The following is a 16884-nucleotide window of genomic DNA, read 5'->3' as shown; positions in this document are numbered from 1 at the left end:
GCACATTTGTGAGCCATTGTCCTCACATGAGCTCTTTCAGTTTTATGCCTCTGAAATCTATTAGTGGCCGGTGCTTGCTGGGGTATAGTCATGCTGTGTGTTGTTGCCTCCTCCCATCAATTAGTATTTCCCCACCTTCTGTAATTCTGGAAACCTGGGCCAATTGTGTGCATGTGGACAGGCTTCTTTTTTTAAAAAAAAAATTGCATGTTGTATGCACAAAAACAAACTTCCACCAAAGCCAATATTTCAAGCATGTTTCACAGGGGACAAAACAGCCAATTTTTTATTTTTGAAATGCAAGTTTTTCAATCACACAAATTTGTACAGATTTGTTTTAAAAAAGAGGCCCACCAACAGTTCACTGACAAGCACCTTGCAAGGGCAAAGAACAAGCAGGCGGACAGGGGCAGAGATGCCTCCAATCTATATCCATTTCTGAGGGAGGAAGAGGGAGAGCGAAAAGGAAGGCCCCGCTTTGTCTCAAGATCTTGAAGATCGAGTAATTGAACATTGGTTACATCTCTGTAAGCTGTATAATCATCACTAGGAAGATTATTAATTCCCAACCCTCTACATTCCAAGTCTTTGCTATTTTCACTTGTTTGAATGCACAAAGCAATTTTTATTTTTAATACAGCTGGGTTTTTTTTTAAAAAAAAATCTACAAATGCTGCATCCTTTCCTGTGTGCTGATGGGAACAAAATGGGAGTAGGGGGCGTGGCAATAGATGACTGGTCCCCAAGAACAACATAATACATGCCAAACACACAAAAATACTTATGCTAGTAGGCCTGGAGTAGAGGGAAGGATCTCAGAAGTAGAAGCTGAGGCCTGTTTCTGATCAGCTTCAGAAAGGAAGAACTCTATCCACTTCTTTCCTCAAACTGTTCTCCTTTATATTCCAAACCTCTTATGGGTGCTCAGGGATGACTCCCCTCTACTCTAAGCCTTGACAGTATGTTTGGAGCTGTGGAAGGTGATTTCAGAAAGCCTACTTAAACTGCTTGCCAAATATCCCAAGTCTGTGGCATGCAATGATATTACACTGCCGTAGGTTAACCATGTGTACAAACTCTTAGAGCTGAGTAAGTACAACTTTCACTGCTTGGAGTGGAAATTGCCTATAACATCTGAGATAATGTATGTGAAGCACTTTTACCACTCAAATGCTCAAACCAAGTTATATAATTGTTGAGGAGGAGTAGCAACTGCCGCAGCATTAGCAGTAGTCGCAATAGTGGCTGTGGTGGTAATAGTCGGTTAACTATCCCTAACTACCAAGAACAGTCCTATTTTGTTACCTGTTGGTGGTAAACCACTGCCTCTATGTTTTATTTTTTAGGATCCCTTGCAAAAAAATTTCATTTGTGTGGACTGCCAGTGTTACCATTCTTCAAAGTTTAACTTTCTCCCCAAAAACAGGGCAACTATGTCTCCTACTTTAGGACATTTGAACGTGTCCTCTATTTAAATTGTTGTCCGGTCCAGCTGTTCTGGTCTAAAAATAACCAAAGCTGGTAAAAGACATTCCTAGCCAATGATGTCACCTGAGTCCCTAGTGACAGAGTTGTAGTCCCACAACATCTGGAGGGCCACAGGTTCTCCATCCCTGACCTAGAGCAGGGATGGATAGATCAGACTATTTCTGTGTCAATTTTATTTGTATTTATTCATATGTCTGTTCTGTCTCATTTCCACAATGATCTGCAATCTGTTTTTTTTAAAGTCTGTGCAAAATTTCATATTTAAATGATACTTAGATATGCATTTTTTAAAATAAGCAATGTAAAATGTATTTTACCTCAATTATGTATTGCTAAATGCATTGTATTCTACAATACACATTTGAATGTATTTTGCTGTGTGTTTTTATTCGAGGAATGTATCACAAAGTTCAGAGAACTGCAAAGTCCAAAGGATAATTATGATCCAATCTGTGTATTAGTTTGGAAGGGGCAAATCAGGTTGGTTCACTTAAATATGCAGACCAAATGAAATCCTCCTCCATCCATGCCGCCCTGGACTCCTACTAGGAGGAAAGGCGGGATATAAATTTAATTAATAAATAAAACTGCAGTCCACAAGCCATTTAATCCAATAAAACAAAAACGGCCTTCTCCAGTGTAAGAGGATTGCAGATTGTGACCTCGGATCAGATTGTGGCTCTCTACTTGCTGCCCTGGGAGAATCAAGTTATACAAACATATCTTTTTCATCCATTTTTCAAACATTGCCCCTCTTCAATAAAAGTGTTTGTTTACTTCCTCTCTTTTTTTCTTCTTTGAATTTTTGCTAAAGGAGATTTAATGAAGCAAACTGGGAGGAGGGGCCTTAAACCTTCATAATGATCAAAGGAACAGGCAGACCAGCAATTGATCTGACAAGGTGATTAAGAGCCAAGCAGCCATGACAAATAGCCCTTCAGAGGAAGTTAGCCTTTGTGGGAGTGACTTGATACGACCCCAAGGTAGGATAATTATGTTAAAAAGTCAAGAATTACCCAGCACACATTTAAACATTTCCATTTTCTTTCTTCCCTGAAGATAATTAAATAGCTCTATCAGATCAAAATCTCCATTTGGAAATGAAATTACATCTTTACTACTATGTGAAGTTTGTGGGAAATGTGATAATATGAACACTGTGCCAAAGGAGACAGTGTGCCAAGGTATTAAAACACTTATATCTAGACCGTTTTTGCTGCTGGGCCAATAAAAGCGACCCCCTGACTTATTCTGTAGGACTTTACAGAATATGCTGGCCTATTAGTGCTTAAATTTGGGCAAATTCAATCTGGGACCCTAAGAGCTCCTTCCTAGAACCAAGTTCTACTGCAAATGTATTTTCAAAATTGGGTTAAGTCCAAGTACCCTGGTTGAACTACTAAGCAAGGAAATCCCAATACACACTTACCTAAGAGTAAGCCCTACTAAACACGAAGGGGATTGCTTCTGAGTGCATATTCATGGAATTGGGCTGCATAAGAGCTAAAACTTAAGGTTGAAGTTGCTGACAAGTATGACTAAAAGAGGAGGGAAAGATAATCTCTTAGGATTTAGTGAATTCTAGATCACTACTGTCTTGGAACCTCCCCTTGTTATCTTTGCAAGTCCCATTTTTCTGCTTGTTCTCTCTCTGTGTGTCACTGGCTATCCTCTCCTCTCCTTCCCCTGCTGTCTTCCCAGTGTTGAAACTTTTAGTATTAATATATCACAATTAATGAATATGATGCGTTACAAAGTGTAAACAAAACAATTGATCCCTGTCCTAACCGAGGCACTTAACCAGTACATTTACATTTAAACCAGTGCTTGGAAAGTTCCTTTTAACAAGGAACTAGTTTATTCATTTTATATATTTATTATTTGATTTATATCCCACCCTTCCTCCCAGAAGGAGCCCAAGGCGGCAAGCAGAAGCCCAGGTTCTAGTTCTAGTTCAAGTGCATTGTGTACAAAAAGGGTAGTTCCAGTTCAAGTTCATCCAAATTCAAGTTCATCTTTGGGGGGAAAATCAGCATTTAGAATGTTACAAGCTGGTGTGCTGAAGTACAGGGGCCAAAAGTAAATCAGGGGCCACACATAAGTAATAATAATGACTGACAGGCAGAATGTCAACAGTGGAAGTGTTCCCCATAATTGTATCTCCATACTAGAAAAGGTTTGCCCTATTTAATTTGTGTCTGCCGCATAGCTAGCTGTTAAAGGCACAAGTCATCATTCACTTTATTCCTGTATCTGTACTTCTCACTGCAAGCTGCTCCTGTTGGAAGACACTTTCTTTATAAATATCAAATTGGCTGGCTTTTTTTAATGAAAGCTAAGAGTCTGGGTCTCCTGCTGAGGATGAAAGAAAAATGAACATGAAGATGAATTAGAAATGGTTCAAAGTTTTATCCCAAAATGAATTGAATTCACCTTTAGGTCACCGAGAAATTATGGGAAGTTCTTTCAGGTGTAGTTCAGAGATTTTTGAACTAGTTCAGTGAACTTTACTCAACTGAACTAGTTCATTCCAAGCACTGATTTAGATGAAGAGGAGAGAACTGGGAGGAGGAAAGACAATGGAGGAAAGAAAGAGACAAGGATTATAGGGGATGAACGTATGCATATACAGTCATGAGGACTAAGGGGTGCCAAACCCTTAACAGAAATGGTAGGTGTTGACTTTGTGGGCTTTGAGGAAAGAAGAAGAGAGAAAAAGGCAGCATCATATGGGCTCATATTAGGAGTGGGCAGCAGTGAAGGGTACAATGCACCTGGCCTTGTATCAGAGATATTGCTGTATTTGCCAAGGGGGATGGGTAGGGGTGAGATGGTGGAGAAGTCAGCTTAGTGTGGGCACAGTGCAAGATCACCCACTGCTCGCACGCCATGTTGATCTCCCTGCCAATTCGCTTCTATTTCTCCATAAGCACAGTGATGCAGCTGACAGGAGTCCAGGTGTACAGTTCAGCCCCTCCCAGCCTACATTTACCATGATTTCTAAGGTCTGGAGAACATCCATTTTTAAAGAAAAGGATCAGACTAGGAACCAGCAAAATGTTTTGTATCATCTGTCTGACAGACCAAAAAACCAAAATAAAATAAAAATCCCCTCCAGCCACTTTCCATCCCTTAATTCCACCTTGAGTATCCTGTTTATTTATTTATTTATTAGATTTATATCCCACCCTTCCTCCCAGCAGGAGCCCTTTGCAACAAACAAAAGCATTTAAAAAATGGTTTTGATTAATTTTCTCTCAGATTACTGCATGGAATTTCTGGTTCTATCTAGTTGCTCAGTACAAAGGTCTTGGAAACCAGTTTTGTAAAACGACCTTTAACATCTTGCATCCTGTAGCCATGGTAGTATGTGCTTCGGCTTTTCTATCATCCTAGGATGAACAGAGCTTGGAAAAGTTACTTTTTTGATCTACAACTCCCATCAGCCCAATCCAGTGGCCATGCTGGCTGGGGCTGATAGGAATTGTAGTTCAAAAAAAGTAACTTTTCCAAGCACTGAGGATGAAATTACTTTGCTTTCAGCCAAATTCTGAAATATCTTCTGTTCTTGTATGTTTGCATGCCAGGTAATTTAAAATGAACCCATTTTTCTATTTTACTACATTAATATGCTAATGGCTTTAAACTTTCCATGCCTACCTGCCCCCTCCTTGTTGAACACTTTGTTGTGCTCTCGTAACCTGCATGAATGGGTTGAGTTAGCCCTGTAGGGGCAGAGCCACTCAGTGGAGAGCCAGAAGGAAGGAGCTGCAGCTTGTTCTGCTGGAGAACTGAATAATATTTTCAACTGGTATCACTTTGTGTCAGGAAAATTGAATTTAATGGCTAATTAAAATGGGGATGAGGAATCCTTTTTGTTTATCTCATATTATTTGTTATAATTGTCCTTCAAGCTGCAATTCATGGGCAAAATCCAATGTCACATGAGCGTACTTCTCCCTGTCCTCCCCTATGCAGACCCCTCATGAAGCCCAAATTTGCCCTGGAATGTCCCCCAACCCTCCAGAGCAGATTTTGTTGAGGGGGGACTTCAGGCGGAGGGCAATCTATTCTACCGATGGTGTATGTTCAGGAACCATTGGGTTTCACCTTATAAGTTTGCCATTTGTTGTGGTTGTCCTGTTGCATTGGCACTAAAGCTGTTTTTCAAAGACGTTTCTCTGAAGAATCCCACACCTTAGTAGATTAGAGGAACATGTGAACTGGTTGACTCTGAAGTCTGAAAGCAAGAATTGTCTATTTTTCTCTCTAGACTCAGTGAGGTTACTGATTGCATTGCTTGTCTTAAACAAATTATTTACACATTTAGCTCTTGGTGAGCAATTGGGCATTGTTTGTGTATAATTAAGGTTCCAGCTAAAGGAAATGTGTTCACCATAAATATTTGCAAGTTTTATTCCAATTAATTCCAGAAAGACCTAATGCACTCAGAGGTTACACAAATTACTCTACTGGCAAACAGATATCTTTTAGGTTTTTTATGAGCAATTGAGGTCCTAATCTCCAGGGAAAAATAGTTAGAGAGCAGGAATAAACATACTGATGATTATATTAAACACTGATACCCATTTGGGATGGTGGCATTTTTCAATATTTTGCAGGATCTAGCTCAGGGTATGAGGCAAAGAGGGCAGCAAAATTCCTTCTGCTTGACTCCCTGATTTCTCCACAAGCCCAAAGAGACTGTAAATGTCTTGTGGCAGGTACATGTCTCCCACTCCTCCCTTAAATACGTTTTTTTTTTAAAGCTTTTAAACCTTAGAACATTTTAATGTTCACCCATGGAAACAGAGGCTTCCAAATAAATGTGTAAATCCTTTCCTCCCCTCTCTGCTTGTGATAATATTTATCTTTGCGTATATGCACGCAGTTTATTTCACTCAGTCCAGGTGATATATTTTGGCTCTTTTGCCGCTCGTTCATAAATTCCAAATGCTGGAGAGCTGCATAGCAAACTTGCAGAGATACAATCACTCACCTCTCTGCTTCAATAAATCCTGAGCTGATTAAGCTCTGCGCCCTGGAGGTGGCAACACAAAGCCCTTCCCAGTGTAGGAGATTGCAGAGTAAAGCTGAAAATGGCAATGTGGTCTTTCCAGAGCAGGGCTGGAGGCAAAGAGAGCTAAAACATTAAGTATGTCCTGATGCACTGTAGTGCCCCCTCATATATCATTGCACTTGCAATTTTGAGGTCACTACTTTTTGTCTGAGGCCACAGGACATTCATTCATGTGTGTTTGTTGCTTTTCAGACTGGAGGTGGTATCCCAGCCTTGAGGTAAGCTTTCGATTGGCTGTACATATTTGTTATTACCAAGGAATCATGAACATGCTGGGATCATCCATTTAATTGTACAAATACAACTCACATGCCACACCACATTATAGCTGTTTGTTGATTTTCTCATTATAGTAAATGGGGAGATATCGGAAGCATCAGGTTTTTGGGTTTGAGGAAGAGCAGGTGTTGCCCAAAGTGCCCCAAGGAAAATCAGCCTCCTCTCCAAAGCACAAGCTGAAGCAATCTTGTTTTCTCCTAAGAGAAACCCAGAGAAGCAAGGGAGTGGTAAGATTCACCACATCACTTAGCAAGGCAATACAGGTAGCTTTCAAATGACTGCATGCACACTGTAGTAAGGTATCATTTAGTAAAGTGTCATCTACTTTCATCCTTAAAATAGTAAGGCCCAGATCCGCACCATACATTGAAAGTATATGAGCTTTCAATGTATGCTGTGGATGTGTCACTCTGTCCTCTTCAAGAGTATTCTCTCTCTCCTCCACCCCCATTCTTCCCTAATGGAAGAGAAGTGCTTTGCCTCTTTGAGAATTCTGTTTTCCTACTCTGATGAGAGAAGAAAAGGTGGTTCCCTCCCCCAAAGGTGGAACTGTGAAGAGCTAATAGGTTGAGATAAACCAGTTAAATGACAAGCATTGATCAACACATTTAGTCTCCGTCTATTGTTTGTAAGGGTATATTCCCTGGGCTTCTTTGCTGGCAGCTGTCTTTCATCTCAGTGAGTGCCTGCCTTCATAAATGTTAAAAACATCCCTCCTTTTGATGGCTGTATCAATACAATATTATTGAACTCCAGTCAAACACAATGAAGACACGCTTGTCTCACTGTTGGACCCTACATAAGTTGTCCATGAACTGAGTATTTAGATTGTTACAAAAACTGAAGTGAGAGAAAGAATATATATATATGTATATGTATATGTATACATGTAAGAAAAACTGATATATGCTACGGACAAATTAATGTTAGTTTCAGCTAATGTCTTTTCAGGGCAATCCTATGGTCCTGTTACATAAAATAACTTTCAAATCACATTTCCAGATGATACATTCATAGAATTCCTGGATGAAGGCAATACACAAATATGCAGTTATGAACTCTGTGTGAGTGGAAGCCCTAGCCTCAATCACATTCTCACTCATATGGACAGAGCTATACATGCACAATCTCCATTTAGACATTCAAAGAATGTGTATAGAAAGAGGGCCACAGTCTGCCCCCGACTGGAGCCTGCCTCCTCCCTATGAAGGGTCACTGTAGAACTGAACACATGATCTGAACAACGCTAGGGTCACTTCCAGTAGCAAAGAAGAAAACACAAGAATAATTACAGAAAGAAGAGACAATATAGCGACACCAACTGACACAGTGTCTCTGGCAATTGTGCTGCCACCTGTCATGATCCGCAGGAGGCCCATCACCAAGGAAAGTGATGGCCCAGGAAACGGAGAATGGACAGTCCTAGTTCTCCAGACAGGAAGGCTGGAAAGCAGGAGAAGAGGAGAACCAGCATCTTGGAGGAAGATCAAGGTGTAGTTACAGGACCATGGATAGTGATCCTGCAGCTGAAGCCAAATGTCCAAGTTGTCTCAGCAAGGTCCTGGGGCTACTGGCTCAGTTTTATACTGCCTTCTGGCCAGTTACAGAACAGGGCACTGAATTAACCACACAACTACAAAAGAAGGACCCATAGTGGGCCTTTGTAATCTCCCATAGGCCAAGACCGTGTTGCGCACATTCTTCCCATCCCAACCCAAATGGATCCAGAGAGGGCTGGCATCTGCTACAGCCAGCAGCAATCTTACCTGTGCAAGTGATGAAACAAAGAGCCCACCAGAGGAAACTGCTCTGCGGGCTCAAACCTGCAGATGGCTATATTCATTATATATGGACTGACAAGGTTTTATGAAAAGCTGAGAATGACTGGCAGATGGGCCAGCAACTTTGCTGATGTAACTGTTTTGCTCTTTATCTCATCAATCTTACCGCTCCCATCTCTTGTTGTATAAGGATGATTACAAGTGCCTGCTGGTTATTTTTCCTGGACAACTTCTTGTTTGTTTGCTTGCTTGCCATATTTCTGTCCTGCTCTTCAGCTATGGGGAGTTCCCAGAGTCTCACCTCCTTCCTTACCTACCACTTCATGCAGCAGCTGGATTTCTTATCACACTAGTGGTAATGGGGGAGAAGAGTCAGGAGGCCACTGAGGTGCTTCCTCCCCCAACCCTTGCTAGTTCTCCAGTGAGAACTATGCAGGTTCTCAGTCCGTGTGTGTGTTGCACTGAAAAATCCACTCCCCCTCTGTGTGTGGGGGGGGGAACTGGTTAAACTGGTGGTTTACTCATGACTAGTCCCACCATCTATCAGCTGGGATAGGATGCAGCTGAGTAAGGGTGGGAATGGTAAAAACTGCAAACTTCCTGACTGGCACTTCTAGGAATAGACTAAAAAATGTAAATGGAAATGCTGCCTCTAAGTCGATTCAGACTTATGGTGACCCTATAAATAGGGTTTTCATGGTAAGTGGTATTCAGAAGGGGTTTACCATTGCCTTCCTCTGAGGCTGAGAGGCAGTGACTGGCCCAAGGTCACCCAGTGAGCTTCATGGCTGTGTGGGGATTTGAACTCTGGTCTCACAGGTCGTAGTCCAGCACCTTAACCATTACACCACACTGGCTCTCTATATCTAATGGCCTATATATCTCCAAGGAAGGAGGAAAGGAAAACTCTAAGGCTGCCTCTAGAAGGAGGATGTGATAAATACTGTGAAGTATTAGGTGGGTTTGTTTACCTCCCCATCACTCCCCCCATGAACAGGGTTTCTGAAGGCTGATAATAAGATTGAAAAGGCAAGATAGTCTGTTCCTGAAAGAAGCAAAGATAGCTGTCAAAGCTAGAGATCTGAAGGCCTGGGAGGGGGGAACAGAAAAAAAATGTCATCCCCACCCCAATTTCTTTTCCATTTTTTTCCAGCCCTTCGCATATCTAGGCAAAATTCTGGGTAGACTGGGACTGTGATTCTGTGGTGCCACATAGGAATGGGGGGGGGGAGGAATTATTCTGTTTCCATTTAAAGATGAATCTGTGTAATTTGCACTTTCTGAAACAACATGCAAACCAAACCACAATTATGCTTCAAAACAATTTCTCTGCATTTTTTTGAATTTTGCAGTGCAGCTCTTCAGCCAAGAAATGTGTACAAAAATGCATATACTAGGGTAAAGTGTGAAAATAGCAAACAAAAATTATTTTTATCAGGGAAAACTGCTTTGCAAAAATGTGTATATTAGGCAAAATTGCATACAAGCATATGTATATTTGGAGACATTCATGCTAAAATGCTGATGAGAATGTTTTTAAAAACAGTTCTTAAATGGATGTGGAAGTGTGGAGAACTGAATTTAAGATTGGAAAAATGAGAAACTGAAATTGACAGATTTGGCCATCTCTAGTGCCACCTAATGAAAACAGCTGAGATGAGAAGCAAATGTGGAGGCTCCTGATCTACTAATCGTCATGAGAACCAAGATGCAGCTGAAAGTTTTTATTGAACACCAGCAGTTGTGGAGTGAAGATAAGAAGAATCCTGCTGGCACAGACCAAAGCCTCAAGTCTGTTCCCTTAGTGGCCAGCCAGATGCCTGAGGGAAGTTCACAAGCAAAGAGTTCTGTTGTCCTCCCAAAGCAATGGGAATGGCAATGGTTTTGCCAGCAACTTTCCAACTGGAATAGTTGAGAAAAAGGTTTGGCTTTGTTCATATCGTGCATGAAGTAAGAGACAGCATGTCAGCAGAGGTAATGTCATCTGTTTACTGTGTAAACATTACACTCAGAAACCCTGAACACCCTGAATACTGTAAATAAAAGTTCAGTCCCCTAAACACTGGCTTGTTTATATGCTCATGGAAAATATGGGCTGAGCTAAATGGAGGGAGGGCCAGCAAGTTCTGCCACGGTCAGGGACTCCTGACCTCCCTCTTCGTTCCAGACTATAACATATGTAGGCTACACCGGTAAGGTGAAACAATGACTGTTTTTGTTTCTTTCTTCATACACTTCTCAGTACCCTGTCCATCTTAGAAAAATGGACATGGACTGCCTTCAAGTCGATTCTGACTTATGATGACCCTATGAATAGGGTTTTCATGGTAAGTGGTATTCACAGGTGGTTTACCATTGCCTTCCTCTGATGCTGAGAGGCAGTGACTGGCCCAAGGTCACCCAGTGAGCTTCATGGCAATGTGGGGATTCGAACCCTGGTCTCCCAGGTCATAGTCCAACACTCTAACCACTATACCACATTGGCTCTCTGTCCATCTTAGAACCACATCCCAAAAGCATGAATTCAAGCATGGTCAAGTCCAACTTTCCTAAGGAAACCATCCTCCCCTATTGGCCACTAGGTGACAACAAAATAAACATGTCTGGTATGAACAATTACAGGCTGGTCTGGAACTTACTGTTTGAGTGAGAATCACAGTGACTCGAGATAGCAAAGAATGTGCAGCTGGAACTCCATGAGAACTTTTTATTCATGTAAAATAGGGTTGTTATCTTGGGACAACAAACTGTGTGATGGCAACTATTGAACATGGATTATGTGAAGAAGCCTGGAGTCAGCCACACCAAAAGATTTACTCAATGTATCAAGTTTTGTAAGATCAGACCCTTTATACTGAGCAGCACTACCACCAAGATAGGTTGAAGCTGTTTACTTTATCAACCTGGTATGTTTGGCTGTAAAGTATAAACTTGGGTTCTGTGTGACAGTTTTTATCAACTTCTTTCCCAAGGTCACCTTAGCTCTTCAGTTATAAAAGTCTTAGAACCTGTTGTGATTAATTCTCATGAAGAGAAGCCAGTCCATGTTCTTTTCTCTGCAGTCTGGCTGTTCTGTGATCTGTAACTACACTACATCACCCTGAGTAATGAAAATATACCCCGAACAAGCACTTGGAGAGGGAAAGCTTGAAAAAATAGCTATCCATCATCCCTGCCAGCCTCCAATGCTTCATGTCTGCTTTCATTTATGAGGAGTTGTTTCAGGTAATGGGCTCCCCCTTCTGGTGTCGCATGCAGAGCCCTGCATTAAAATATTCAAAAGGGGCAAAAGCTCATGGTTCTCCATACCTAGGGATGGAAAGGTCTGACAGTTTTGGTTCTCTCAGTTTCTCATTGTTCGAATCTTAAATTCAGTTCTCCACATTTCTGCAGCAATTTGCATTTTTTTAAAAAAAAAATCCTTATGCAATCCTCAGCATTTTAGTGTGAATTTCTCCTAATAAAAACATTTTGGTATGCAGATTTGACTATTGTACACATTTTTGCAAGCAATTTCTCCTAATATCATGCATGTTTGTATGTTATTTTCACTAATATATTCATTTTTATGCTCATTTTATGCACATTTTCTCCTAATACATGCATTTTTTGTAAACATTGGTTGGAGAACTACATTGCAAAATTTGGATATGTGCAAATTTTTGAAGGACTGCTGTGTTTCAGTTTTCATATTGCCCCCACACAAAGAAGACTCGTGACACCAAACTGGCATAATGTTATATTTATTAAAATATAACATCCTAAATCCAATGCAATACAGCCAATTATTCAAATCTATATATTTTCGGGCAGGTGAGGCTAAACCTAACTACGAGGGATTACACCCTCACCTTCTTAAGGCATCACTTCTCATCATCACGTGACTCCATAGTCAAGGACGTGGGTGAATTCCTCCCTCCTTGCTCTTGGAGCCAGCTGTGTGGTTCCAACCCCCACACCATGGCCCCGCCGTACAGGCGTTCACCATGATGCGCAAGCAGGTCCCACAAGGACACAACACAGATCCCCACCGGACACAAAGCCCTGATGGTTCCCTAGGAAGTGCCCCTTTTTCATGATGCCTTAACCACCTAATTTTAACCCCCATATACCTCACCTGCCCGAATTCTATGCCAGCCAAAGCAGACGCATCCCACCCAACCGAGAAGCCAATTGAATTAAACCCAAGCAGTATGGAGTAGGCAAAACCAAAGGGATTCTGAAATCAGGATCCCCCCCAAAAAATTCCTACTCGGCCCCATTCAGGTGACCAGCAAAGCCCATACTGACAAGGGAGGGAGGGTGGGTGCCGCGAAGCGAAAAAGGCAAGAGCGGGAAGAACGGAGCAGCCTTATATCTGCTGCCCAGCGCCTTCCCTGATAGGATGATTGATCTCACGTGGCTCCTAGCACTTGATTCGAGAATGTTCCCAAGTCTTCCCTGTAATTATGGTGGAGGCAAATACGCCCCTAATTAGGAACGACATTGCCCCCACACAAAGAAGACTCGTGACACCAAACTGGTATAATGTTATATTTATTAAAATATAACATCCTAAATCCAATGCAATACAGCCAATTATTCAAATCTATATATTTTCGTGCAGGTGAGGCTAAACCTAACAACGAGGGATTACACCCTCACCTTCTTAAGGCATCACTTCTCATCATCACGTGACTCCATAGTCAAGGACATGGGTGAATTCCTCCCTCCTTGCTCTTGGAGCCAGCTGTGTGGTTCCAACCCCCACACCATGGCCCCGCCGTACAGGCGTTCACCATGATGCGCAAGCAGGTCCCACAAGGACACAACACAGATCCCCACCGGACACAAAGCCCTGATGGTTCCCTAGGAAGTGCCCCTTTTTCATGATGCCTTAAACACCTAATTTTAACCCCCATATACCTCACCTGCCCGAATTCTATGCCACAAGAGGGGATCAGCTTAAGCTTGGTCCCCTCCACCCAATGAGGATAACAATCCCCTTAATCCCCCCATAAGATCCTCCAAAAACAGGTCACACCCTTGCTCAGAAAGATGAACACCATCATCTCGAAATAGATGTGGGGCATGGAACCTAATCCTATCATGAGGAATAACTGCCCCACCAAGAGACAAAACTAAATCCCTAACCTTCCTATTGACCCATTTCCTAGCTCTATCTATCTTATTGGGGTGAACAGCACCCCTCCAAACCCTTCTAACAAACATTTCAGACCATACAAGCAGAAGATGGGGATATGATCTAATAAGCCACGTGAGATCACGCGTAACTTTTAGCAGCAAATCCAACCCAGGACGCTGCACCAAATCATTTTCACCCAAATGAATTAACAATATGTGCGGCCTGTCAGCCAATGACATGATCCGGCACACAGCAGGCAGCAATGCATCCCATAACATGCCCCTCCGGGCTTCCCACTGAATCGTAGCTGTGGCAGAAAGCTGCAGCTGTGTTCCATAAACATACGAGGATGCCCTCCGGTGAGCCCAAAACACAATTGAGTGGCTACATAAGACAATCCTGACGGGAATTGGGATGTTTGTCAAACCTACAGGAAACAAAAACAAAGTCATCTGTTAAAACCTGACGTAAGACTTAAATGCATTGGAACGCCACCTTCCGATCGCCTGTATCTCGCTGATACTCATGCCCACAAGGGCCGCAGCTATAGCTGCACCAATCCGGAAAGAATGCAGCCCATAGACTCCAGCATCGCGACCACTGGCCAACAAGGCCCGCCGAACAACGGCCCAAAATTGAAATTGAGTCAGGGCAGTACCATCCACATGTATGAACAAATAACGCTGGCGCGCTGGCCGAATGTATAAGAATTGTCGCATTGCAGACACAGGGCACAATACCTGGACCTGGCGACTTCGTAAAAGCACGATACTGCCATGGCCCTTTTGATCGGTCTTAGAGACCCGCAGTGAAAACCTCACTATATCTGCACCTAATGTGCAATCGCCAAAGCATAAGGCTCAATAAGTCACATCGCACTTAAAAGGGGGCAATACTTCGCTAGGGCAAAAAGCACCATAAAACATCGTCAGAGTTACTGCGGCGAACAGATGCGACTCATACTGAGATGAGCATAAAGACTTAAATAGCGCCAGGATCTGGAGGAGGACATTGGGCGTGATTGGCCTCCTCCGGCCAGCGGACCTGGGAGCGGAACGCAACCAACCCACAAGGACCTTTCTGACCCTAAAATCTACAGAATGATCCGGCAGCCCCCTTTGCCTTGGAAATAAAGGCTAGTGCCGAGAGGTGACCAGCGATAGTAGAAACAGAATTATTGTGCCCTTTTAAATGTGTCATAAACTGCAATAAATGCTCCACAGGAATAGGCCACTCCAAAGGCAGCTCCGTGCCTATACGGAAAGTCTGGAACTTAGCAAATGAACGCTCATACGCATTTTGAGTACTGGGAGCCAGAGCGGCAGCAATCGCAACCCCAACTTCTAGTTGCCAAGGTTCCACAGGAAAGTTGGGATTGGTACAGGATCCAGAGCCGCTCCAGGTGCAAGCTCCCGAAAGCGCGCCATCTGCAAGCGTGAAAGTGCATCAGCTACCGTATTCTGCAAACCTGGAACATGTCTGGCCAGGAATAAAATATTAAAGCGCAAGCATTGCAACACAAAAGCACGCACCAAGCGCATGACCCGAGGAGACTTAGAAGTTTGGGCATTAATCACGCTAACTGTGGAAATATTATCGCACCAGAAGTGCACTGTGGGGTTTGTAAATGCCTTTGGCCAGATATGAACAGCGACCACAATTGGAAAAAATTCCAAAAATGTCAAGTCGGAAGCAATTCCGATATCTCGCCAACTGTCAGGCCATCGCTCAGCACACCACTGGGCTCTAAAGATGACCCCAAAGCCAATGCCTCCGGCAGCATCAGAATGCACCTGTAATTCCGCTTCTAAGAGTAATTCCTCCCTCCAAAAGGAAAGGCCATTGAAATCCTTCAGGAATGCAAGCCACATGTACAAATCCTCTCTCATCCCTGACGTGATCCTTATGAAATGGAAGCGAGAGTGAACTCCCTTCATGGCGTCACATAAACACCTGAGGAACGCACGACCAGGGGAAATAACTTTGGAAGCAAAAACTAAGTGGCCGACAAGTTCTTGTAACCGGGCCAATGTGATCTTTTTCAACCCTATTACTAAACAGAGCAGTTGACGCAGTACTACCAACTTCTCAAGCGGCAAACGTGAGGACTGAGTCACAGTATCTAACTGAATCCCTAAGAAAATAAGGGAAGTAGTAGGGCCCTCTGACTTTTCGGGAGCTAACGGAACTCCCCATTCGTCAGTTAAAGTGTCAAAAGATTGCCTCAAATGAAGGCAATGAGAAGACCCGGCTGGCCCCACAAATAAAAAATCATAAAGATAATGAGCAGAAAAGGAGGAGGATGCTTTCCTCCTCAATGCCCATTCTAGAAATGTGCTAAATGCTTCAAAAGCAGCACACGACACAGAACAGCCCATTGGCATAGCTCTGTTGACGTAGAACTGATCTTGAAATTTAAAACCAAGCAAATCCACATCCTCAGGATGTACTGGCAAAAGGCGAAAAGCAGATTTTATATCACACTTTGCCATTAAAGCACCCCTTCCAGCTTTTCTAACTACTCTAACCGCCTCGTCAAAAGAAGTATATCTAACTGATGCAAATAATGGGGAAATGCCATCATTGACAGAGGCCCCTTTTGGGAATGACAAATTATGAATCAGGCAATATTCTCCAGCCTGCTTCTTAGGGATAATACCTAAAGGGGAAATCCTCAAATTTTCCAAAGGAGGAAAACGGAAGGGGCCTGATATCCGATCAGCAAGTATCTCCTATGAAGCTTGGCCAAAACTATGGGCGCTAAATTACTATAAGAGGGCTGATTGACTAGCGATGTAGCAATCCTAGGACCCTCATAAGGGATACGAAAACCATCCGTAAAACCCTGGAGTATAAAACTAGCAGCCTGCCGATTGGGATAATGCCCTAACAGCTTCGCCAAAGGAGCCAGCTTGATCGGGCTACTGGCCTTGCGACGTACAGCCGCTATTGCCAGACCCGCGTTTTGGCTGTGGGTGCTCCCCTGTACCCTGTGGAGCTGTACATGCCCTCTGGCAAGAGGAACTAGAGTGGTTGCCTCCGCACAGTGGACAAACATGTCGGAACCTACAGGGACGTCTTGAGCATCGGCCATTGCTATTAAATGTCCAGCAGACTTGTTGGGATTGAAC

The sequence above is a fragment of the Rhineura floridana genome, chromosome 7, assembly GCF_030035675.1.
Source record: "Rhineura floridana isolate rRhiFlo1 chromosome 7, rRhiFlo1.hap2, whole genome shotgun sequence".
Classification (NCBI taxonomy): domain Eukaryota; kingdom Metazoa; phylum Chordata; class Lepidosauria; order Squamata; family Rhineuridae; genus Rhineura; species Rhineura floridana.
This window is presented reverse-complemented; position numbering follows the sequence as displayed.